This window comes from Tachypleus tridentatus, chromosome 3, assembly GCF_004210375.1.
Source record: "Tachypleus tridentatus isolate NWPU-2018 chromosome 3, ASM421037v1, whole genome shotgun sequence".
In the NCBI taxonomy this organism is placed as follows: Eukaryota; Metazoa; Arthropoda; class Merostomata; order Xiphosura; family Limulidae; genus Tachypleus; species Tachypleus tridentatus.
Window position 1 is genome coordinate 38,539,375 of NC_134827.1, and position 25,879 is coordinate 38,565,253.

Here is a 25,879-nt window from a genome sequence, read left to right on the forward strand (position 1 = left end):
CTGTAACGATATTTGTTGGCCACCTGCTAACAGCTCCGTCTAAAAGATACACTCAGCTTAATTTCGGATATAATTTTCATTGAAACTAGCATAATGGTTTATCTCCAGTTTGCCCACTTTTAGGATCGAACCTCCAATTTTAGCGACATAAATTCTCAAGCTACTTCTGAGCCATCGTGAAGATAAGTCTAAGCAAACTTTTAAAATGTGATAAAGCTGAGAGGAACATTGGGATAAGATTATTGGAAAATGATATCGATTATTGATCTTCATGAAGCCACAAAATTTATGATTTACAAAGAACCTGATATGTGTTTTGAACAACGAGATAAAATGCAGGAGAGAAACGACTCTAATCTCTCTTTAGGGTATTCCCTGGTGGCTCAGCGTTAAGTCTGAGGGTTATAACTAAAAATTGAGTTTCGAGGCTCCAATTCCCACAATACAGTTAGTTCATTGCATAGCTTTGTGCTTAATAACGTATAAAACTTTTAACTGTTGCAGCAACATAAAAAGTATTTCTAAAAATAGTCCAGGCACTTAACGAAACTAACTCTGATACTGATATTAATAAAACCCTTGTTTTATTATTCCACTAGTGTAATATATGGAATATTGACTACCTTTTAGCCTCTTCCAGGTAATTGCCGGTTGAGGGAATCCTTCAGCTTGACAGTTGATGATGACGTCATTATTTAAGATTGCCGAAGTATCAGTAGGTTCACTGATCCATCTAGGGGGAGCTGCGGTAGAAAGTAGAAATACATGTTAAACAATAGTCGGATCTATTTTGTCATTCAAGTAACAGATGAAATGTTATACACAAAACGTTTTTATTACCTAGATGTATTATCGATACAACAATGGTTGTTTTATAAACCTAGATGTATTATCGACACAACAATGGTTGTTTTATAAACCTAGATGTATTATCGACACAACAATGGTTGTTTTATAAACCTAGATGTATTATCGACACAACAATGGTTGTTTTATAAACCTAGATGTATTATCGACACAACAATGGTTGTTTTATAAACCTAGATGTATTATCGACACAACAATGGTTGTTTTATAAACCTAGATGTATTATCGACACAACAATGATTGTTTTATAAACCTAGATGTATTATCGACACAACAATGATTGTTTTATAACCTTAGATGTATTATTGATACAACAATGATTGTTTTATAACCTTAGATGTATTATTGATACAACAATGATTGTTTTATAACCTTAGATGTATTATTGATACAACAATGATTGTTTTATAAACCTAGATGTATTATTGATACAACAATGATTCTATTATTACCTAGATATGTCACTTATGTAATAAATAAATATTTTTATTAGCTAGATGTATTATTGATACAACAATGATTGTTTTATAAACCTAGATGTATTATTGATACAACAATGATTCTATTATTACCTAGATATGTCACTTATGTAATAAATAAATATTTTTATTAGCTAGATGTATTATTGAAGTAACAAATGATTATTTTATTACCTAGATATATCATAGTTACTCGATCTATTAACCGTGAAATTGCACAAGTTTATTTCTACGTCAGTCGTAGCAATGTAAGGGAGTATATCTTTCTTGAAAGTGAAAACCTTTCTGGTGTTTTTATACTTACAACATATATAAATGTGAAAGTAGCCTGGTGTAAACATGTTTTACAAGGAACTGTTTAATTTGTTGTCTCAAGATGGATTAAACTTGGGGCCCAGCATGGCCAAGCGTGTTAAGGAGTGCGACGCCTAATCAGAGGGTCGCGGGTTCGCATCCCCGTCGCGCCAAACATTTTCGCCCTCCCAGCCGTGAGGGCGTTATAATGTTCGGTCGATCCGACTATTCGTTGGTAAAAGAGTAGCCTAAGAGTTGGCGAAGTGATGATGACTAGCTGCCTTCCCTCTAGTCTTACATTGCTAAATTAAGGGCTGCTAGCGCAGATAGCCCTCGAGTAGCTTTGCGTGAAATTCAAAAACAAACTAAACTTGGTCCTCCCACTACAACAAAAGAAGAATGGTACTATACTCCTACATCAAAACGTTGGTTCCACACAAATTCACAAGTTGGGCTTCAGAATAAGCTATGCTCGGATTTGTTCTTCAATAACACTATTCGTCCACAAAAGAGTATCTCAAGTTTTGGCGGTGAAGGTGATTGTTAATTACCTTTCCTATAGAATTTTACTCATAAATTAGAAGCGGATAGCGTAGATAGCTCTCCTATAACTTTGCTGTGAAATAAAAACAAAACAAAAACATATCCAGCAGGCAAACTCTAAGTAAAGTATGTCTACCCCAGATCCACCAGTCAAACTTAAGTTTTATATATATATATATAAAACACAGAATGTTAGGGTTAATAATAATGTGAAGCAGCTCGCTGTCAGGGATAAAAATAATATGAAGCAGCTCGCTGTCAGGGTTAGTAATAATGTAAAGCAGCTCGCTGTCAGGGATAATAATAATAATGTGAAGCAGCTCGCTGTCAGGGTTAGTAATAATGTAAAGCAGCTCTCGTAATCCAACGATCGGGGGTTAAAATCCTCGTGATACCAAAAATGCTCGCCCTTTGAGTCGCGGGGGCGTCATAATATGCCAGCCAATCGCACTATTCGTTGGTAAAAGAGTAGCCGAAGTGTTGGCGGTGGGTGGTGATGTCTAGCTGCCTTCTTTCTAGTCTTACACTGTTGAATTAGGGACGACTAGCTCAAATAGCCCTCGTGTAGGTTTTCGCGAAATTCAAAGAAACAAACCAAACATTTATAAAAATTTTCTCAGTTGCCACTCTAACGATGAAGCTCGAGACACAGGTAGTGGAAGACATTTTAACTAGTGGTAAGAGTGGACACCGACGATTGAGGTACCTTGTATGTCATGTTCACCGCTATTATACACCAAGTTCTGTTCCCCATTGGAAGGGGCACGTAACGATCTGATGAAAATGTAGGTATTCATACGCCCTTCCCCCCCCACTCAGGTTCTGTGGAATATGACTCGAAGTGACTTATTTTTATCTGACGAAAATCACAGACTCCGTGTATGTGTGTGTGTGTGTGTGTTTTCTAAAATGATAGTTCAAAAGTAACTCTCTAATCTGTTGTCTGTTTGTTTTATCCTTATTATAGATCAGCATATTTTTAAATAAATAAAATTCTCAACTTATATAATAATTTAGACCGTACCATAAATTACCATTGGTGCAGTGTAATTTGTTGACTCAGCCATGTTTTCGGCTACACACGTGTAATTACCGCTGTGCCTCAGTTGAAGTCGGTGGAACTTCAGGAATGTGGAAAACTCGTCAATCGTAGACTCAGTGACTTCCAAGTGCGATGGGATGGTTTTTCCATCCTTCAACCATGAGATTCGAATCGGAGTGTCTCCTTTGGTAACGGAACAGAGGATTTTAGACCGAGATCCTTCTTCTAATCCAGTTTGGATAATAAACGGCTCAATGACAGGAGGAACTGTGGTGAAGAAATGAATAGTTAGGGTTATAAACAGGCTAGTGACACGTGCAATGAGAAATAATAGAACCACTGAAAATTACAAGGACTCGGGTCTGGTTCTGACAAAATATAACAAGTTTTAACCTTGCACTATGGGTAAACTAACATTCTAAGTTACACGAAAAGAATGTAAAACAAATAATGTTAAAAGCATTAATGACAGAAGCGTTTGGTAAACAGGTAAAAGAGGTTGTTAACATAGTAAGACGAACAATAAAACACTTATGTAAGAAATAATAACAGGCTGTGTATACATTTAGGATGCTAAACAATTCATTGAAGAGGTAATCTAAAGGTGAAAATGAAGCGAAGATCGGGGGTAAAAGATTCAGTGACAAACAGGGTGGAATGTGAAGAAAGCTGGGATGGTTCCTATCATAACAAAAGGAAAGAAAACAATAATTAGAGTGATGTTGGAAGACAGAATAAGATGTAATAGTTACAGTTTTGTTGCAAGAAATATCTGGTTAAAGGGATGTGAGAGGACTGTTGGAAGAGTCAATTAGCCAATTAGAAGAGTGATTTTGATCTACAGGCGAAGAGTTTGGTCTTAGAAAACTGACCCAAACATATCACAACGAAACGCCATGTCTCAAAGCCGGCGAAATTTGATTCTGGTATACGTAAATATGTCACAAACATCCGCCAATACCTTCCAATTGTTTGATTATTTGAATTTCCTGCAATTCTGTTGTCCCTATTAAAGAAATTTAATTTCGAGTGTTAACTCTAGGATAAAGAAAGATCATTTATATTAGTGGATGTAATTATTAATTAAATTCCTAGAGATTGTTTTGGGAGAGGCGAGTGATTAATCTCTTAACTCGTAATTTAATGACGAAATCGATTAACGATAGCTACTCTAATGGTGTCTGTAACGTTTTAGGTTGTTATCTCCTTACCGCCAATGACGTCACAAGCTAACTCGACTGGGAATCCAATACTTAAGAAGATACTGGGGAACTAGCGTGTTAAAATTAAAATAATACTACTGGGTTTAGAAACTTGGATATTAAAATGTTATTCACTTCAACATAGCATGAAGTTTTATTCTTTACATTCATTTTTCCTGGGTTACGGACAAGGGCTAGAATACCCGGAGACCGATAGAACTCAGTGACAAAATGAATTATAGAGATGGTTTGGCATTTCGTACACGAATTGTTCATGATACATTTTCTCTCGTACTTTTAAAATCTATTTAATTAAAAATGTATTTCACAAAGTGTTAATTCTGTTAGAAAATAACAAAAATATCAGTATACAAGAGAAACTTAAAAGCTAGGATTTTTCTTTTAACTAAAACTGATTCAATTAAAATAAACAGTTGAGTAAATGTGGTCAACTTAAAGCATTCCTTTAGACTATTAAACTAAAAGTTGTAATTGGATTCAAAACATCTGTCGATGGTTATAACACATACTCAGTACGTCGAGAAACATTTTACTATGACCACGTTGACCCTTCCTGTTTCGTGCTACGCACGAGTACTCCCCCTCGTCACTACGTTGTTCCACGTCCCGGATGATAAGAGTGCCGTTGTTGAACGCCCTCTGGCGATGATTATAAGGAATTCTCCTGCCATCTGCAATATATCGAAACATATATCAAAATCTCGCCGAACATTTCTAATTACTGTCGATGAAGCAGCAGGTTGTAATATATAATATAAACAATAGTTTGTTAAACATTTCTAAATACTATTGATAATTGGATATATTGTACTTATAAAACAAACAATATTCCAGAGTGACGTTCACACAATATAAATGCAGTCGAATATTTGAAACCACATGCTTACACAAATGAGACGAGTCTGCTGGTTCTATTAAAATAAATATTTGTTAATTAACATTGCAGTAAACACCATCACTGGAGAGCTCTCATCCAATTGGTGATAATTGTTTTCTCAATGCAACATGATAATGGATAATTATAAATTAGGACTAATATAAGATAAATTTATTAAAGATGCATCGTAATAACAGAGAACTTCCTTTTAAAAATATCCTTGTAATAGATAATGGTTTCCTAGAAGCAGCGTTGTATTGAGTAACGCCATTTTAAAATCAGCGCGTGAGTGGGTAATATTCTTCTAAAACAGATTGGTTTGTTTTATTTTTGAATTTCTCGCAAAGCTACTCGAGGGCTATCTGTGCTAGCCGTCCCTAATTTAGCAGTGTAAGACTAGAGGGAAGGCAGCTAGTCATCACCATCCACCGCCAACTCTTGGGCTACTCTTTACCAACGAATAGTGGGATTGACTGTTACATTATAACGCTCCCACGGCTGAAAGTGCGAGCATATTTGGTGCGACCGGGATTCGATCCCGTGATCCTCGGATTACGAGTCGAACGCTTTAATACGCTTGGCCATGCCGGGCCTAACAGATTGGTAGACAGACATTCTTTGATAATTATATTCTAAAAGAGGTTTTTAAATTAATCGGAAATTCATTATAAATCTCACAAAATAGTGACTGGATATTAATTTGTTTAGGAAGAGTTTGATGGACTCACTGTGTTGCCAGCGAATTTCTTCTATAGGATAGCCAGCAGCGGGACATCTCGTGTTAAATGTCCTTCCTTCTACAGCCGTCATGTTCTGCATCGGCCGGACGAACGGTGGACCAATCACGTTTATCTTTTCTCGGTTCCAAACGGTACCAACGTCATTAGAAGCCTGGCACTTGTAGTAGCCTCCATCTTCGACTCGGATGTGTGTCACATTAACGTAGCTTATAACTTGAGCTTTTGAACTCACGTAGTCTCCGATGGAGAATCGGAGGTGTCCGGGTATGGGGTAGTCGTCCAAAACCCAACGCACTTCTGGAAGGGGGTTTCCGGAAGATACACACTTCAGAGAGAGAGTTGATCCAGGCTCAACTGTTATAGACTTGAAGGTTTCCTTGAATGTTGGGGCAATGTCTGGAAGGTTCCAAATAAGACTGTCAAAACTACATAATCAAATGTTCCTTTCTATAAATCAAAACTACATAATCAATTTTTCCTTTTATGAATCAAAACTACATAAGACTGTTACAACTACATAAGCAAATGTTTCCTATTAAATCACTACCTATTATAATAGGGTGAAAGATAACGATTCTATGATAATGTTGTTAATACCTTACTTATGATGATGTGTGATAACAAACAATACACTTCTAGTGATGCGTTGCGAGACACTATAGAACAAAGATCACACGTTATTAAACTAACAGTTTATTGTTACCAGTCAGAATGGGAACGTAAATCCAAATTCTTAAACCGTTATTAATGACATTGTACCAGAAGTATCAGACACAACAGACTGATAAACCTGGTACAATATCAGATACAACACACTGGTATACCTCATACAATAACAGACACAACACACTGGTACACCTCATACAATAACAGACACAACACACTAGTACACCTCATACAATAACAGACACAACACACTGGTACACCTCATACAATAACAGACACAACACACTGGTACACCTCATACACTAACAGACACAACACACTGGTACACCTCATACAATATCAGACACAACACACTGGTATACCTCATACAATAACAGACACAACACACTGGTATACCTCATACCCTAACAGACACAACACACTGGTATACCTCATACCCTAACAGACACAACACACTGGTACACCTCATACACTAACAGACACAACACACTGGTACACCTCATACAATATCAGACACAACACACTGGTACACCTCATACAATAACAGACACAACACACTGGTACACCTCATACAATAACAGACACAACACACTGGTACACCTCATACAATATCAGACACAACACACTGGTACACCTCATACAATATCAGACACAACACACTGGTACACCTCATACACTAACAGACACAACACACTGGTACACCTCATACAATATCAGACACAACACACTGGTATACCTCATACAATATCAGACACAACACACTGGTATACCTCATACAATAACAGACACAACACACTGGTACACCTCATACAATAACAGACACAACACACTGGTATACCTCATACAATATCAGACACAACACACTGGTATACCTCATACAATATCAGACACAACACACTGGTATACCTCATACAATAACAGACACAACACACTGGTACACCTCATACAATATCAGACACAACACACTGGTATACCTCATACAATATCAGACACAACACACTGGTATACCTCATACAATATCAGACACAACACACTGGTACACCTCATACAATAACAGACACAACACACTGGTATACCTCATACAATAACAGACACGACACACTGGTACACCTCATACAATAACAGACACAACACACTGGTATACCTCATACAATAACAGACACAACACACTGGTACACCTCATACAATATCAGACTCAACACACTGGTACACCTCATACAATAACAAACTAACCCTTAATGTTTCAGTCACAACAAATTCAGTGTTCTAAATAATCACCTCCAAGTTTTAACTCGGCCGCTCCTTGTGCGCAGTCCTTGTCATTATATGCAATACACTGATACAGTCCTTTGTCCTCTCGTCGTACATGCCGCACTTCCAGGACATCTCGAGACACAAGGTGCACCCTGCTATTTGCACGTGACAGTTGTTGATGGTCCTTCTTCCACGTAACGAAGTTCACTGGCCGTCCAGAAATGTTGCACTGGAACACAACAGACTTGCTTTTACGTCAACGGTGTGGACTACAGGGACCACACGAACATGGAGAGTTTCTGATGGGTTTACAGAAAAGAAAACCCTTAATTATCGTATCACAAGGAACAGATATCTAGTCAAAGCCTTACTGACGAAAAGCTCCACTCTGAATACCACATGATTTAGGGTAAAAACAAAACAGTAGTTACGAATCTAATATACAGTTCGGAGCAAAAGATATTTCTGTTATATTCAGACAGTAAGAGCCACACAAAACAGTCATAATACAAATAATAGAAGTAGGAAACAACAGATTCACGTCTCGAGCCATGGTGTATATTATTTAAAATACATTTATAAATATCATTCAAGCACATTTAAAAACCACGTGAAGTACACATAAATAAATAATACACTTATAGACTATTGGTGATGTAGTATGTTTATTTCCGTTCTAAAGTTTTAATACGTAAAATTGGCATTAGAAATACATAGATATTGTAATCTAAAAATGGGATATTTTATTGATGAATGTTTTCAAATTTATTCATTTAAAAACCGTTTAACGAGTTCTGATTGGTGGACATTTTTGTGGCTCCATCTCGACGTTACATCTGGAACTAGAAGACGTACAAACCTCTTACAGTTAGATCAATTTCTGCTTTCTCCTGTCCATTGCTGTTGTTCACGAGACAAACATACTTCCCAGAATCCTCTACGGTTGCCTTACGTAAAAGTAAAGATCCACCTATCTTCCCCAATCGCCCCCCAAATATAATGGGCGTCATTATGGCATGAAAGTCTGTTGTATATCGGTACCACCTGTAGAAAAAAATCGACGTTCACTGTGACCTCATTGAGACGAAATGATAACACTTCATACGAATAAAGTTTGGATAATTACAAGTTGGACGTTTCGGAAAAAGAACTAGTCTCTGGAATTAGAATGAAATCAGATAACAAACTTTACGTCGGATATAAGATTACTCGAATATTATTACGTACGACAATTAAAGACGAGAGTTCCACGCGCCAAGTCATGCAAGTCATGCTAAACCGTACTCATTTAAAAGGGAGTAAGTATGTTTATTCATGTAATAATACTGAGTACGAATCAATACATAATTAAGTTTCTATCACTCGCACCGAGTCAACCCGCACAAAGGAATTGAGTGTAGCGTGACTGATTCCATACGCACGTGCTTCTAATTGGACGTAAGCCTAATTATGTTCGTTCGTTCATTAATGGCTATCAAATACCATGAAAAATGGAGAACAAAACGAAAATCCCATTTTATTCTGACAATTAGTAATAAAATAAACGTTTCGTTTAAATGACTCAGTCATTTTATTTGAATATATTAAATGAAACAGTCGTAAAATGAAACGAAATAAGTTTATGTTTACTGTAATATTTCTGAGGAAATCTATCTAAAACACGCCCACTGCTAGAACGCGAAAACTGATACGTGAATTTACAAACGTTTTGAGTTACATTTTTATTTATTTTTTAATATGAGTTCAACTTGTCAAAGACATATTTTAGAAATTTCAGTACCCTCCCACAGTATGAAAACAACAACGAAACTTCGAAATTACTCAACGTTTCGCTCTACAAGTATCGATGAAATTCGAAGGTTGGTTTCTTTTGAATTTCGCGCAATGCTACACGAGGGCTACTTGCGCTAGCCGTCCCTAATTTAGCAGGTTTAGCTAGGAGGATATCTTAGTGGTTAATAACAACTAACTACGCATGTCTAGCTAAAAGGATATCTTAGTGGTTAATAACAACTAACTACGCAGGTCTAGCTAGGAGGACATCTTAGTGGTTAATAACAACTAACTACGCAGGTCTAGCTAGGAGGATATCTTAGTGGTTAATAACAACTAACTACGCAGGTCTAGCTAGGAGGACATCTTAGTGGTTAATAACAGCTAACTACGCAGGTCTAGCTAAGAGGATATCTTAGTGGTTAATAACAACTAACTACGCAGGTCTAGCTAGGAGGACATCTTAGTGGTTAATAACAATTAACTACGCAGGTCTAGCTAGGAGGACATCTTAGTGGTTAATAACAACTAACTACGCAGGTCTAGCTAGGAGGATATCTTAGTGGTTAATAACAACTAACTACGCAGGTCTAGCTAGGAGGACATCTTAGTGGTTAATAACAACTAACTACGCAGGTCTAGCTAGGAGGACATATTAGTGGTTAATAACAATTAACTACGCAGGTCTAGCTAGGAGGACATCTTAGTGGTTAATAACAACTAACTACGCAGGTCTAGCTAGGAGGACATCTTAGTGGTTAATAACAACTAACTACGCAGGTCTAGCTAGGAGGACATCTTAGTGGTTAATAACAACCAACTACGCAGGTCTAGCTAGGAGGACATCTTAGTGGTTAATAACAACTAACTACGCAGGTCTAGCTAGGAGGACATCTTAGTGGTTAATAACAACTAACTACGCAGGTCTAGCTAGGAGGAGATATTAGTGGTTAATAACAATTAACTACGTACGGGTAGATTGTAAGATATCTTAGTGGTTAATAACAATTAACTACGCAGGTCTAGCTAGAAAGAAATCTTAGTGGTTAATAACAATTAACTACGCAGGTCTAGCTAGGAGGACATCTTAGTGGTTAATAACAACTAACTACGTACTTGTAGGTTGGAGGATATCTTTGTAATAAATAACACTACATACGTGTAGGTTGGGGGTGGATATCCCACTGATAAATAACACTACATACGTGTAGGTTGAGGGTGGATATCCCACTGATAAATAACACTACATACGTGTAGGTTGCGGGTGGATATCCCACTGATAAATAACTATACATACGTGTAGGTTGGGGGTGGATACCCTTGTGCAGCACAGGGAAGGATGATGTCCTCTTCACTTCTGGTGTCAACTCGAGTTTGAATGTGGTTGATTCTCGGTGACCTGTTACTGTGGTCATCTGGAAAAATACAGTGAAGAAAATTATTTTTGTAAAGAAACGAATCACAAAGATTAATTATAAAACAGCTGTTAACGAGCGATATGTTAATGGTAGATGAAAGAGTCCTCTTGGCGAGATGTAACAATCTCTAACGTGTTTTTAACAAAGTTTCTTTATAACGTAACGACACCGTGAGTTACCCGTCTCTACAATAGGAAGAAACTCTGGTTTCTGTTACCTTCTAAAGTTCACATATCCTGTGTGATGTGACGTGTTTATAATGTTACTGAGTCCACTCTGCCGTAATCACTCTGTAAAAAAATTCACTGCCGATGTTGAAAGTATCTCGCCAGATACTTTGTCTAATATTGAAAGTATCTCGCCAGATACTTTGTCTAATATTGAAAGTATCTCGCCAGATCTTTGTCTAATATTGAAGTATCTCGCCAGATCTTTGTCTAATATTGTTAAAAATAAAATTTATAAAATGAAGGGAAAAAAATGGCTAAACAAACAGCAAGTGAGTTCCAATCATGTTATTTCAGTGGATTTGTTTTACAAACACGGGATTTTTCTAAACCAAGGAATCAGTCACGTGATTCCCAACTGAAGTGACGTCAATAAATATTTTCACAGAAAACATGTCTACCTGTCAGAATGTTCGCTAGTTAATCTGAGAATATATAAGCTGGTTAATCTGATAGAATGCAGGCTAGTTATTCTGACAGAATATACGCCCTTGTGCAAATTAATTGAAACAAATGGTCATTTTACAATATTTTCAACATGGCTGCCGGTGTAGGCTCGCTGGACCCACTGATTTCCTTTAATAGTTATTTTTTCACACAGACGGCGTCATTATCTGAGTTTTGCAGTATGGTCGATCTATTTTTCGGATATAATACGAAATTTTGAGGAATATTACGTCACTCGAAATTGCCTTAGAAGGACATGGAGACCAGTCAAAAAACAACTTCTTACCAACTCAATGAAGAAAAAACGGGATCAATGGGGTCTGAAATACAAGAACTGGACGCAAAAACAATGGAGGAAGGTGTTATTCAGTGACGAGACTCATTTCTTCGTACAGGGTCAAAGAAGTCTGCATGTTCGCAGATCTCCAGGTGAGAAACTTTGAGAATTTCACATTAATCAGTTCGTAAGACATCTCTTGAAGAAGATGTTTTGGGGCTTTTTCAGCTAATATGGCGTCGGAGGCTTACATATCGTAGAAGGTATGATGCGAGGACCACAGTACCTCGAAGTTTTACAGAGAAGAGTCGTTCCAGAATTGAAAAAGAGGTTTCCAGATGGATCTGGCATTTTTCAGCAAGATCTGGCTCCGTGCCACACATCGAAACTTGTGAAGAATTTTATGACTACAACGCGAATAAATGTGCTGGACTGCCCTGGAAACTCTCCGGACTTAAGTCCTACTGAAAATCTTTAAGCGATTTGTAAAAAAAGACTTCGGGGAAAAGACTGTACTACGAAAGATAAGCTAATTGAGGCCATAATTGAGGTGTGGTACCGCGATCCAAAAATTAGTAAAGATTGCGGTCAACTCGTGGACTCGATGCCAAAGCGGATTAATGATCTTCTGAAAAATAAAGGCGGTCATATCATTTATTAATTTGTGAGTAATTTTTGGATTTAAAACGCAAAAAATTGAAAAAATCGTAATTTTCCGTCTTGTTTCAATTAATTTGCACAAGGGTGTAAGCTAGTTAATTTGACACAATGTAGACTAGTTAATCTGATATAATGCAGGCTTGATAGCCTGACAGCGTGTAGACTAGTTAACCTGATAGAACGTAGACTAGTTAATCTGATACGATCTAGGCTAGTTAATATGATATAATGTAGACTAGTTAATCTGACAGAATATAGGCTAGTTAATTTGACAGCTTGTAAATTAGTTAACCTGATATAATGTAGGCTAGTTATTCTGTCAGTGTGTAAGTTAGTTAATCTGACAGAATGTAGGCTAGTTAATCTGATAAAATGTAGACTAGTTTATCTGGCAGAATATAGGTGAGTGAACCTGATAAAATACAGACTAGTTAACCTGATATAATATAGGCTAGTTAACTTGTTAGAATAGAGGTTAGTTAACTTGATGGTATGTGAGTTAGTTAACTTGATATGATATAGGCTAGTTAACTTGGTAGAATAGAGGTTAGTTAACTTGATGGTATGCGAGTTATTTAACCTTATAGAATGCATGCTTTATCACTTTATGTCAACCAAGAAGTCAGGGTTCTGTCCACGGACCTGCTATCCGTCGGGTAGAGACCTGAATGTAACAAAGGAGGACGGAACATTTATAACAAGTAATAACGGTTCTTTCAGTCATTTAAAAGAGTATCCAGAGAGAGGGAAGGGGCCATATAACAACTAATTTCCGTGACCCAAGAGGGTTTTCAGGGGCCTTATTTAACTGGACAGATGGTAGACTTTGTTTTAGTATAATGTGATCAGGTTACTGGTAATTTGAACGTTGCACAATTATTATGATTTATAGAAAACCGTTTTTGGGTCATACCTGAAACTACCAACTTGCCCGCCGTTTCGCTCGTCTTGACCTCTCCTGTTATGCTGTTCTTTGTAATGCATCTGTACGTCTTGAAACCGTCTTTAGAATTAGCTTCTTGAATATGGAGTTCGCCGCTTGGGAAAATCAGGTAGCGCCCTCCTGTGGTTATATACAACACTAAAGCTCATTACTGAAAATACAGTCCTCTATAAATAATACAAGCCTGCGACGATTTCATTGTACTGAAATGATTACCTGTTCTACACTAATTCCTGTACGCTGAATCTGAAAATAATATCGGTTTTTCTCCATCACGTTCATATTTTTTCACAAAACTTCACAACGCAGTGCATAAAAGACCACAACACGTAGTCTTGAGACTAAAAGACAGATTTCACTATAAAATTTAGGGCACGTATTCGTTTGACATCAAAACTCTTCGTTTCAATTCAGTTTGTTTGTGTTTTTGTTAACAAACATAATAATAAAAAAGTTTATTATACTAAACGAAATAATACTTTGATCTGAGTAAGAGGTTATTTTGATTCCAAATTAAAAAAAAAAATTCTTACGCGACATAAAAAATAATGTTTTCTACATATACTTAGCTGAATTATGGAAGATCCGTTATTAAAGCGAAAACAACTTTTGTAATGTGAAATTCGCAGGCTTGTGTAGTTACTTAATATATTTTCCATAAAGAAACTGTAGACATTTCAGAAAGTTTTGCCTGCATATAAATAAATAAATACTATTTTGATAAGTAACATACACCTCAGTCTCTGTATTTATATCGCAATATGTCATTAGACATCGATAAAACAATGAAACGTCTTTTTAAGACCCAACTCATAAAGTTAGCACCAATATCTGTATACCCCAGGCCTCGGCATGGTCAGGTGGTTAAGGTACTCAACTCGTAATCCGAGGGTGGCGGGTTCGAATCCTCATCACACCAAACACGCTCGCCCTTTCAGCCGTGGGGGAGTTATAATATGACGTTCAATCCCACTATTCGTTGGTAAAATAGTACCCTAAGAGTTGGCGGTAGGTGGTGATAACTAGCTGCCTTCCCTCTAGCCTTACACTGATAAATTAGGACCGGCTAGCGCAGATAGCTCTTGTGTAGCTTTGCGCGAATTTTAAAAAAACAAACTCTCGCCCTAATATCTATAACTGAACAAAATAAAACAATTGTTCTGTAACCCTCGCGAGGCTACAAAGAAATCTTGTGGCTTCAAGTACTGAAAATATAAATTAAGATGTGTAGAGCAGACTTGAAAAACTAGTGCATGACCGACTGGCTACAAATAACACATTCAGACTGAGGTGATGCCGAGACAGTAGCATACGTGTCTACTACAAATAACACATTCAGACTGAGGTGATGACGAGACAGTAACATACGTGTCTACTACAAATAACACATTCAGACTGAGGTGATGACGAGACAGTAACATACGTGTCTGCTACAAATAACACATTCAGACTGAGGTGATGACGAGACAGTAACATACGTGTCTGCTACAAATAACACATTCAGATTGAGGTGATGACGAGACAGTAGCATACGTGTCTGCTACAAATAACACATTCAGATTGAGGTGATGACGAGACAGTAGCATACGTGTCTGCTACAAATAACACATTCAGACTGAGGTGATGACGAGACAGTAACATACGTGTCTGCTACAAATAACACATTCAGACTAAGGTGATGACGAGACAGTAGCATACGTGTCTGCTACAAATAACACATTCAGACTAAGGTGATGACGAGACAGTAGCATACGTGTCTGCTACAAATAACACATTCAGACTGAGGTGATGACGAGACAGTAACATACGTGTCTGCTACAAATAACACATTCAGACTAAGGTGATGACGAGACAGTAGCATACGTGTCTGCTACAAATAACACATTCAGACTCAGGTGATGACGAGACAGTAACATCTGTGTCTTTCAGCTTACTATCAGCTATACCATAAAGTTGCTTATATTTGTGTTTTTCAGCTTACTATCAGCTATAGCATAAAGGTCCTTACATCTGTGTCTTACAGCTTACTATCAGTTATAGCATAAAGCTCCTTACATCTGTGTCTTACAGCTTACTATCAGTTATACCATAAAGGTCCTTACATCTGTGTCTTACAGCTTACTATCAGCTACACCATAAAGGTCCTTACATCTGTGTCTTACAGCTTACTATCAGTTATAGCATAAAGCTCCTTACATCTGTGTCTTACAGCTTACTATCAGCTACACCACAAAGCTGTTCATACAGTCTTGATAGAACAATATTTATAAATTGTTGTATATTAATGTTATTGTTTACAAGCACAGAGTAGTTATTGAATAAATGTCTGAGTGGTAACAGAGAAGGTAGCGTGTGATTGGACAAACATGTACGAAACGTTATTCGTTTTGAGCTTTTGTTCGTCAAAACACACATAGACACCTGTTTTATATAAAGATGTGTTTTTAATGTAATATTCTTTTTACAAGAGATCAACGCTTTGCTCAAAACGATTCGTTGTATTTTTTGTAGAGCCATGTATCGCCACGTGGCAGAAATTTTAGACCGTCAAAATGTTCGACTGCCCAAAAATGGTACGAAGCCAACGCACATTATCAGACAAGTAAAGTACCCCCAATGAATTGTATCCAGAGTCACGAAACTTCATCAGACTACAGGAAACGTTGTTCCTGGAAGATCTACAAGTAGAGCCAAAAAAAAATCCGCTATTTGAGATGACCGTGTTTTGATCAGGTTAACACGTGAAAGTTCAAAAGAGGTCTTGCAACACTTTAGGATAGCATTGGCATGAAAGCGTCCATTCCAGAGTATTTAGAAGAACAACGAACAAGATTATAAAAAACAAGATTATTTTGAAAGAAGGACAGTCTTCAAACCAGGATTCACCGTCGTCACTGGGTTATTTGCATGTCAACTTATAGTTAAGATAATAGTGGCATGTCATCTTTTCCTGTTTCTAGCTTACTAAAGCTGACAGTAAAATTTGTGTTCGTCATTTGCCTGGGGAACAGACAAGGGAGACTGTCTATCCCACAGGGATCCTGCAGAAGATGGTGCAGTACATGTTTGGGCAGCTATTCATTATGGTAGAAAAAAAATCTTCATGTTATCCTGGAAACATCAATAGCTTTTCTTACAGGCATCAAATGGAGATGATATTTGTACCGTACGCTAAGCTAACTGGGATAAGGTTTGCAATAACTCTGTAATCCAAAAAGTCAGTGCCACTTTCCACATATTGTGCATTGTACAGGGTTAGCTTGACCTGGAGGACGTTACAAGGATTTACGTATCAAAAAAGTGTCCAGATTGTAATCCCGTTGAGAACTATTGGATAGAATTGAGAAGGGAAATTGCTAACCGTGATCTTAAATCAGCTACTGTATGCGAGATTTAGCGCGTTTCACTTACACGTTAAGATGAAATCGCAGTAGATTACATCAACAGCCTCATCGACAGCATGCCACGTCATCGTTTGGAGATTATTAGAGTACAAGGAGGGCCAACCAAGTACTGAATGTTTAATATAAACTGTTACAAGGTTACAGGCACTATTCATAATAATTTGCTGTTATATTTTGCTATTATATATATTTTGGTAAAGTTTTGTTACGATAGGTGAACATCTTTATTACACATCTTTCTACAGATGTCTGTTAAATTTCTTTTCTCTTCTAATAAATCGTTAAAGATGTTTGTAGAACCATAAACATTACATGTGTAGATATTTAATATAACATAATCTCTCACTTTGACAGTACTAAGTGTATTTGTATTCCATCTTTGTAATAGCGATTTTACTTGTTACAAAATACACAAACATTTTGACCAAGACTGTATTTGTGTCTGTCAGACCTATGATTACTTCAGGTTCTTATGCCCCATATATATAACCAACCCACTCTTCTATTCATTTGTTGTTCTTGAGAGATTCATAACTACATCAACATCTTCCTTGAGCACGCACGCCGTCCCGTTAACCTCGTAAAACCAAATTAGTGTATTATACCCACATGTCTAGTCCGTCGGTGGACATAGCGGATAGTCCGATGTGACTTTGCTCTAAGAAAGCACACGCACGCACCTATCCGTTCCCTACCCTGACTAGTAATATATTATAACATTTAAACAATGTATTCCCCGCCGAAGTAAGTTGGAGAACTTATAATGCGAATCATTGGGACTCGTTAAACCTAGTTGACAGTGCATAGATAGTCAGTTCATTGTGTTGCTTTATGCTTAAAAACAAACAAAACACATTATTTTGACCATTAAAAGACTGGAATACATTTCACGTCTTTGTTGTTGACATAAAGCTACATAATACAGGTCGCTGGTATAGAAACCCTGTTTGAGTGCTCCAGATTTTCAACGCTGACTTATAACAAACTAAACGTTATTGTTTCACTCTATATTTACTTTCATTTATAAGTCGTTTTCAGTGCGAAATAACTAACTTACAAAACTTATACGATTAACAACAATGCGTCTTCTACAACACGTACAATAACTGGTGTACCTACCTCTTTCGCCATTGGATGTAATTTTTAGCTCGTCTCCTCTCTCCCATGACGTAACAGTGACGTACTCCTTCACAAAACTAGGGATGTTGCACCTTAGAACAGCGGTGTTTCCTTGGATTGAATATCCATTGACAACCTGGACTTCGTAGTGTTGTTGAACAACTGGAAAAGACGTACATGTAATAAGTCTATATTAACAAACTTACTAGTTTCACGATATATTAACAAACTGACTAGTTTCACGATATATTAACAAACTGACTAGTTTCACGATATATTAACAAACTGACTAGTTTCACGATATATTAACAAACTGGCTAGTTTCACGATATATTAACAAACTGACTAGTTTCACGATATATTAACAAACTGACTAGTTTCACGATATATTAACAAACTGACTAGTTTCACGATATATTAACAAACTGACTAGTTTCACGATATATTAACAAACTGACTAGTTTCACGATATATTAACAAACTGGCTAGTTTCACGATATATTAACAAACTGACTAGTTTCACGATATATTAACAAACTGGCTAGTTTCACGATATATTAACAAACTGACTAGTTTCACGATATATTAACAAACTGACTAGTTTCACGATATATTAACAAAGTGACTAGTTTCACGATATATTAACAAACTCGACTAGTTTCACGATATATTAACAAACTGACTAGTTTCACGATATATTAACAAACTGACTAGTTTCACGATATATTAACAAACTGCTAGTTTCACGATATATTAACAAACTGACTAGTTTCACGATATATTAACAAACTGACTAGTTTCACGATATATTAACAAACTGACTAGTTTCACGATATATTAACAAACTGACTAGTTTCACGATATATTAACAAACTGGCTAGTTTCACGATATATTAACAAACTGACTAGTTTCACGATATATTAACAAACTGACTAGTTTCACGATATATTAACAAACTGACTAGTTTCACGATCCATTAACAAAGTGACTAGTTTCACGATATATTAACAAACTGACTAGTTTCAAGGTATGTTAACAAACTGACTAGTTTCGCGATATATTAACAAACTGACTAGTTTCGCGATATATTAACAAACTGACTAGTTTCACGATATATTAACAAACTGACTAGTTTCACGATATATCAACAAACTGACTAGTTTCACGGTATGTTAACAAACTGACTAGTTTCACGATATATTAACAAACGTGCTGGCTTCACGATATATTAACAAACTTACTGGTTTCGCGATATATCTGTATGTATCTGTAACCATAGTTTACATTATTACTGTTACATGGATATGTAGTTCTTTAATCTGTAACCATAGTTTACGTTATCACTGTTACCTGGATATGTAGTTCTTTAATCTGTAACCATAGTTTACGTCATCACTGTTACATGGATATGTAGTTCTTTAATCTGTAACCATAGTTTACGTTATCATTGTTACATGGATATGTAGTTCTTTAATATGTAACCATAGTTTACGTTATCACTGTTACATGGATATGTAATTCTTTAATCTGTAACCATAGTTTACGTTATCACTGTTACATGGATATGTAGTTCTTTAATCTGTAACCATAGTTTACGTCATCACTGTTACATGGATATGTAGTTCTTTAATCTGTAACCATAGTTTACGTTATCATTGTTACATGGATATGTAATTGTTTAATCTGTATAACCATAGTTTACGTTATCACTGTTACATGGATATGTAGTTCTTTAATTTGTAACAATAGCTTACGTTATCACTGTTACATGGATATGTAGTTCTTTAATCTGTAACCATAGTTTACGTTATCACTGTTACATGGATATGTAGTTCTTTAATCTGTAACCATAGTTTACGTTATCACTGTTACATGGATATGTAGTTCTTTAATCTGTAACCATAGTTTACGTTATCACTGTTACATGGATATGTAGTTCTTTAATCTGTAACCATAGTTTACGTTATCACTGTTACATGGATATGTAGTTCTTTAATCTGTAACCACAGTTTACGTTATCACTGTTACATGGATATGTAGTTCTTTAATCTGTAACCATAGCTTACGTTATCACTGTTACATGGATATGTAGTTCTTTAATCTGTAACCACAGTTCACGTTATCACTGTTACATGGATATGTAGTTCTTTAATCTGTAACCATAGTTTACGTTATCACTGTTACATGGATATGTAGTTCTTTAATCTGTAACAATAGCTTACGTTATCACTGTTACATGGATATGTAGTTCTTTAATCTGTATAACCATAGTTTACGTTATCACTGTTACATGGATATGTAGTTCTTTAATCTGTAACAATAGCTTACGTTATCACTGTTACATGGATATGTAGTTCTTTAATCTGTAACCATAGCTTACGTTATCACTGTTACATGGATATGTAGTTCTTTAATCTGTAACAATAGCTTACGTTATCACTGTTACATGGATATGTAGTTCTTTAATCTGTAACCATAGTTTACGTTATCACTGTTACATGGATATGTAGTTCTTTAATCTGTAACCATAATTTACGTTATCACTGTTACATGGATATGTAGTTCTTTAATCTGTAACCATAGTTTACGTTATCACTGTTACATGGATACGTAGTTCTTTAATCTGTAACCATAGTTTACGTTATCACTGTTACATGGATATGTAGTTCTTTAATCTGTAACCACAGTTTACGTTATCACTGTTACATGGATATGTAGTTCTTTAATCTGTAACCACAGTTTACGTTATCACTGTTACATGGATATGTAGTTCTTTAATCTGTAACCACAGTTCACGTTATCACTGTTACATGGATATGTAGTTCTTTAATCTGTAACCATAGTTTACGTTATCACTGTTACATGGATATGTAGTTCTTTAATCTGTAACCATAGTTTACGTTATCACTGTTACATGGATATGTAGTTCTTTAATCTGTAACCATAGTTTACGTTATCACTGTTACATGGATATGTAGTTCTTTAATCTGTAACCATAGTTTACGTTATCACTGTTACATGGATATGTAGTTCTTTAATCTGTAACCATAGTTTACGTTATCACTGTTACATGGATATGTAGTTCTTTAATCTGTAACCATAGTTTACGTTATCACTGTTACATGGATATGTAGTTCTTTAATCTGTAACCACAGTTTACGTTATCACTGTTACATGGATATGTAGTTCTTTAATCTGTAACCATAGTTTACGTTATCACTGTTACATGGATATGTAGTTCTTTAATCTGTAACCACAGTTCACGTTATCACTGTTACATGGATATGTAGTTCTTTAATCTGTAACCATAGTTTACGTTATCACTGTTACATGGATATGTAGTTCTTTAATCTGTAACCATAGCTTACGTTATCACTGTTACATGGATATGTAGTTGTTTAATCTGTATAACCATAGTTTACGTTATCACTGTTACATGGATATGTAGTTCTTTAATTTGTAACAATAGCTTACGTTATCACTGTTACATGGATACGTAGTTCTTTAATCTGTAACCATAGTTTACGTTATCACTGTTACATGGATATGTAGTTCTTTAATCTGTAACCACAGTTCACGTTATCACTGTTACATGGATATGTAGTTCTTTAATCTGTAACCATAGTTTACGTTATCACTGTTACATGGACACGTAGTTCTTTAATCTGTAACAATAGTTTACGTTATCACTGTTACATGGATATGTAGTTCTTTAATCTGTAACCATAGTTTACGTTATCACTGTTACATGGATATGTAGTTCTTTAATCTGTAACCATAGTTTACGTTATCACTGTTACATGGATATGTAGTTCTTTAATCTGTAACCATAGTTTACGTTATCACTGTTACATGGATATGTAGTTCTTTAATCTGTAACCATAGTTTACGTTATCACTGTTACATGGATATGTAGTTCTTTAATCTGTAACCACAGTTTACGTTATCACTGTTACATGGATATGTAGTTCTTTAATCTGTAACCATAGTTTACGTTATCACTGTTACATGGATATGTAGTTCTTTAATCTGTAACCACAGTTTACGTTATCACTGTTACATGGATATGTAGTTCTTTAATCTGTAACCATAGTTTACGTTATCACTGTTACATGGATATGTAGTTCTTTAATCTGTAACCACAGTTCACGTTATCACTGTTACATGGATATGTAGTTCTTTAATCTGTAACCATAGTTTACGTTATCACTGTTACATGGATATGTAGTTCTTTAATCTGTAACCATAGTTTACGTTATCACTGTTACATGGATATGTAGTTCTTTAATCTGTAACCATAGTTTACGTTATCACTGTTACATGGATAATGTAGTTCTTTAATCTGTAACCATAGTTTACGTTATCACTGTTACATGGATATGTAGTTCTTTAATCTGTAACCATAGTTTACGTTATCACTGTTACATGGATATGTAGTTCTTTAATCTGTAACCATAGTTCTTTACGTTATCACTGTTACATGGATATGTAGTTCTTTAATCTGTAACCATAGTTTACGTTATCACTGTTACATGGATATGTAGTTCTTTAATCTGTAACCATAGTTTACGTTATCACTGTTACATGGATATGTAGTTCTTTAATCTGTAACCATAGTTTACGTTATCACTGTTACATGGATATGTAGTTCTTTAATCTGTAACCATAGTTTACGTTATCACTGTTACATGGATATGTAGTTCTTTAATCTGTAACCATAGTTTACGTTATCACTGTTACATGGATATGTAGTTCTTTAATCTGTAACCATAGTTTACGTTATCACTGTTACATGGATATGTAGTTCTTTAATCTGTAACCATAGTTTACGTTATCACTGTTACATGGATATGTAGTTCTTTAATCTGTAACCATAGTTTACGTTATCACTGTTACATGGATATGTAGTTCTTTAATCTGTAACCATAGTTTACGTTATCACTGTTACATGGATATGTAGTTCTTTAATCTGTAACCATAGTTTACGTTATCACTGTTACATGGATATGTAGTTCTTTAATCTGTAACCATAGTTTACGTTATCACTGTTACATGGATATGTAGTTCTTTAATCTGTAACCATAGTTTACGTTATCACTGTTACATGGATATGTAGTTCTTTAATCTGTAACCATAGTTTACGTTATCACTGTTACATGGATATGTAGTTCTTTAATCTGTAACCATAGTTTACGTTATCACTGTTACATGGATATGTAGTTCTTTAATCTGTAACCATAGTTTACGTTATCACTGTTACATGGATATGTAGTTCTTTAATCTGTAACCATAGTTTACGTTATCACTGTTACATGGATATGTAGTTCTTTAATCTGTAACCATAGTTTACGTTATCACTGTTACATGGATATGTAGTTCTTTAATCTGTAACCATAGTTTACGTTATCACTGTTACATGGATATGTAGTTCTTTAATCTGTAACCATAGTTTACGTTATCACTGTTACATGGATATGTAGTTCTTTAATCTGTAACCATAGTTTACGTTATCACTGTTACATGGATATGTAGTTCTTTAATCTGTAACCATAGTTTACGTTATCACTGTTACATGGATATGTAGTTCTTTAATCTGTAAATAGTTTACGTTATCACTGTTACATGGATATGTAGTTCTTTAATCTGTAACCATAGTTTACGTTATCACTGTTACATGGATATGTAGTTCTTTAATCTGTAACCATAGCTTACGTTATCACTGTTACATGGATATGTAGTTCTTTAATCTGTAACCATAGTTTACGTTATCACTGTTACATGGATATGTAGTTCTTTAATCTGTAACCATAGTTTACGTTATCACTGTTACATGGATATGTAGTTCTTTAATCTGTAACCATAGTTTACGTTATCACTGTTACATGGATATGTAGTTCTTTAATCTGTAACATGGATATAGTTCTTTAATCTTTACGTTATCACTGTTACATGGATATGTAGTTCTTTAATCTGTAACCATAGTTTACGTTATCACTGTTACATGGATATGTAGTTCTTTAATCTGTAACCATAGTTTACGTTATCACTGTTACATGGATATGTAGTTCTTTAATCTGTAACCATAGTTTACGTTATCACTGTTACATGGATATGTAGTTCTTTAATCTGTAACCATAGTTTACGTTATCACTGTTACATGGATATGTAGTTCTTTAATCTGTAACCATAGTTTACGTTATCACTGTTACATGGATATGTAGTTCTTTAATCTGTAACCATAGTTTACGTTATCACTGTTACATGGATATGTAGTTCTTTAATCTGTAACCATAGTTTACGTTATCACTGTTACATGGATATGTAGTTCTTTAATCTGTAACCATAGTTTACGTTATCACTGTTACATGGATATGTAGTTCTTTAATCTGTAACCATAGTTTACGTTATCACTGTTACATGGATATGTAGTTCTTTAATCTGTAACCATAGTTTACGTTATCACTGTTACATGGATATGTAGTTCTTTAATCTGTAACCATAGTTTACGTTATCACTGTTACATGGATATGTAGTTCTTTAATCTGTAACCATAGTTTACGTTATCACTGTTACATGGATATGTAGTTCTTTAATCTGTAACCATAGTTTACGTTATCACTGTTACATGGATATGTAGTTCTTTAATCTGTAACCATAGTTTACGTTATCACTGTTACATGGATATGTAGTTCTTTAATCTGTAACCATAGTTTACGTTATCACTGTTACATGGATATGTAGTTCTTTAATCTGTAACCATAGTTTACGTTATCACTGTTACATGGATATGTAGTTCTTTAATCTGTAACCATAGTTTACGTTATCACTGTTACATGGATATGTAGTTCTTTAATCTGTAACCATAGTTTACGTTATCACTGTTACATGGATATGTAGTTCTTTAATCTGTAACCATAGTTTACGTTATCACTGTTACATGGATATGTAGTTCTTTAATCTGTAACCATAGTTTACGTTATCACTGTTACATGGATATGTAGTTCTTTAATCTGTAACCATAGTTTACGTTATCACTGTTACATGGATATGTAGTTCTTTAATCTGTAACCATAGTTTACGTTATCACTGTTACATGGATATGTAGTTCTTTAATCTGTAACCATAGTTTACGTTATCACTGTTACATGGATATGTAGTTCTTTAATCTGTAACCATAGTTTACGTTATCACTGTTACATGGATATGTAGTTCTTTAATCTGTAACCATAGTTTACGTTATCACTGTTACATGGATATGTAGTTCTTTAATCTGTAACCATAGTTTACGTTATCACTGTTACATGGATATGTAGTTCTTTAATCTGTAACCATAGTTTACGTTATCACTGTTACATGGATATGTAGTTCTTTAATCTGTAACCATAGTTTACGTTATCACTGTTACATGGATATGTAGTTCTTTAATCTGTAACCATAGTTTACGTTATCACTGTTACATGGATATGTAGTTCTTTAATCTGTAACCATAGTTTACGTTATCACTGTTACATGGATATGTAGTTCTTTAATCTGTAACCATAGTTTACGTTATCACTGTTACATGGATATGTAGTTCTTTAATCTGTAACCATAGTTTACGTTATCACTGTTACATGGATATGTAG

The 25,879-nt window shown here is 35.3% G+C and overlaps 1 pseudogene across 1 annotated transcript in view; it reads right to left on the reverse strand.

Annotated features, from left to right (window-relative positions):
• Window positions 1-25,879, reverse strand: part of LOC143246714 (cell adhesion molecule Dscam1-like) — a 116,627-nt pseudogene that overhangs the window by 29,437 nt on the left and 61,311 nt on the right. Inside the window, exons 3-11 of the transcript XR_013026105.1 lie at window positions 18,254-18,415; window positions 13,701-13,850; window positions 11,056-11,173; window positions 8,845-9,029; window positions 8,010-8,284; window positions 6,054-6,461; window positions 4,958-5,119; window positions 3,208-3,492; window positions 624-743 (exon numbers count right to left, since the gene is read on the reverse strand). The product of XR_013026105.1 is annotated as a cell adhesion molecule Dscam1-like (transcript). The remainder of the gene's footprint in view (window positions 1-623; window positions 744-3,207; window positions 3,493-4,957; window positions 5,120-6,053; window positions 6,462-8,009; window positions 8,285-8,844; window positions 9,030-11,055; window positions 11,174-13,700; window positions 13,851-18,253; window positions 18,416-25,879) is intronic.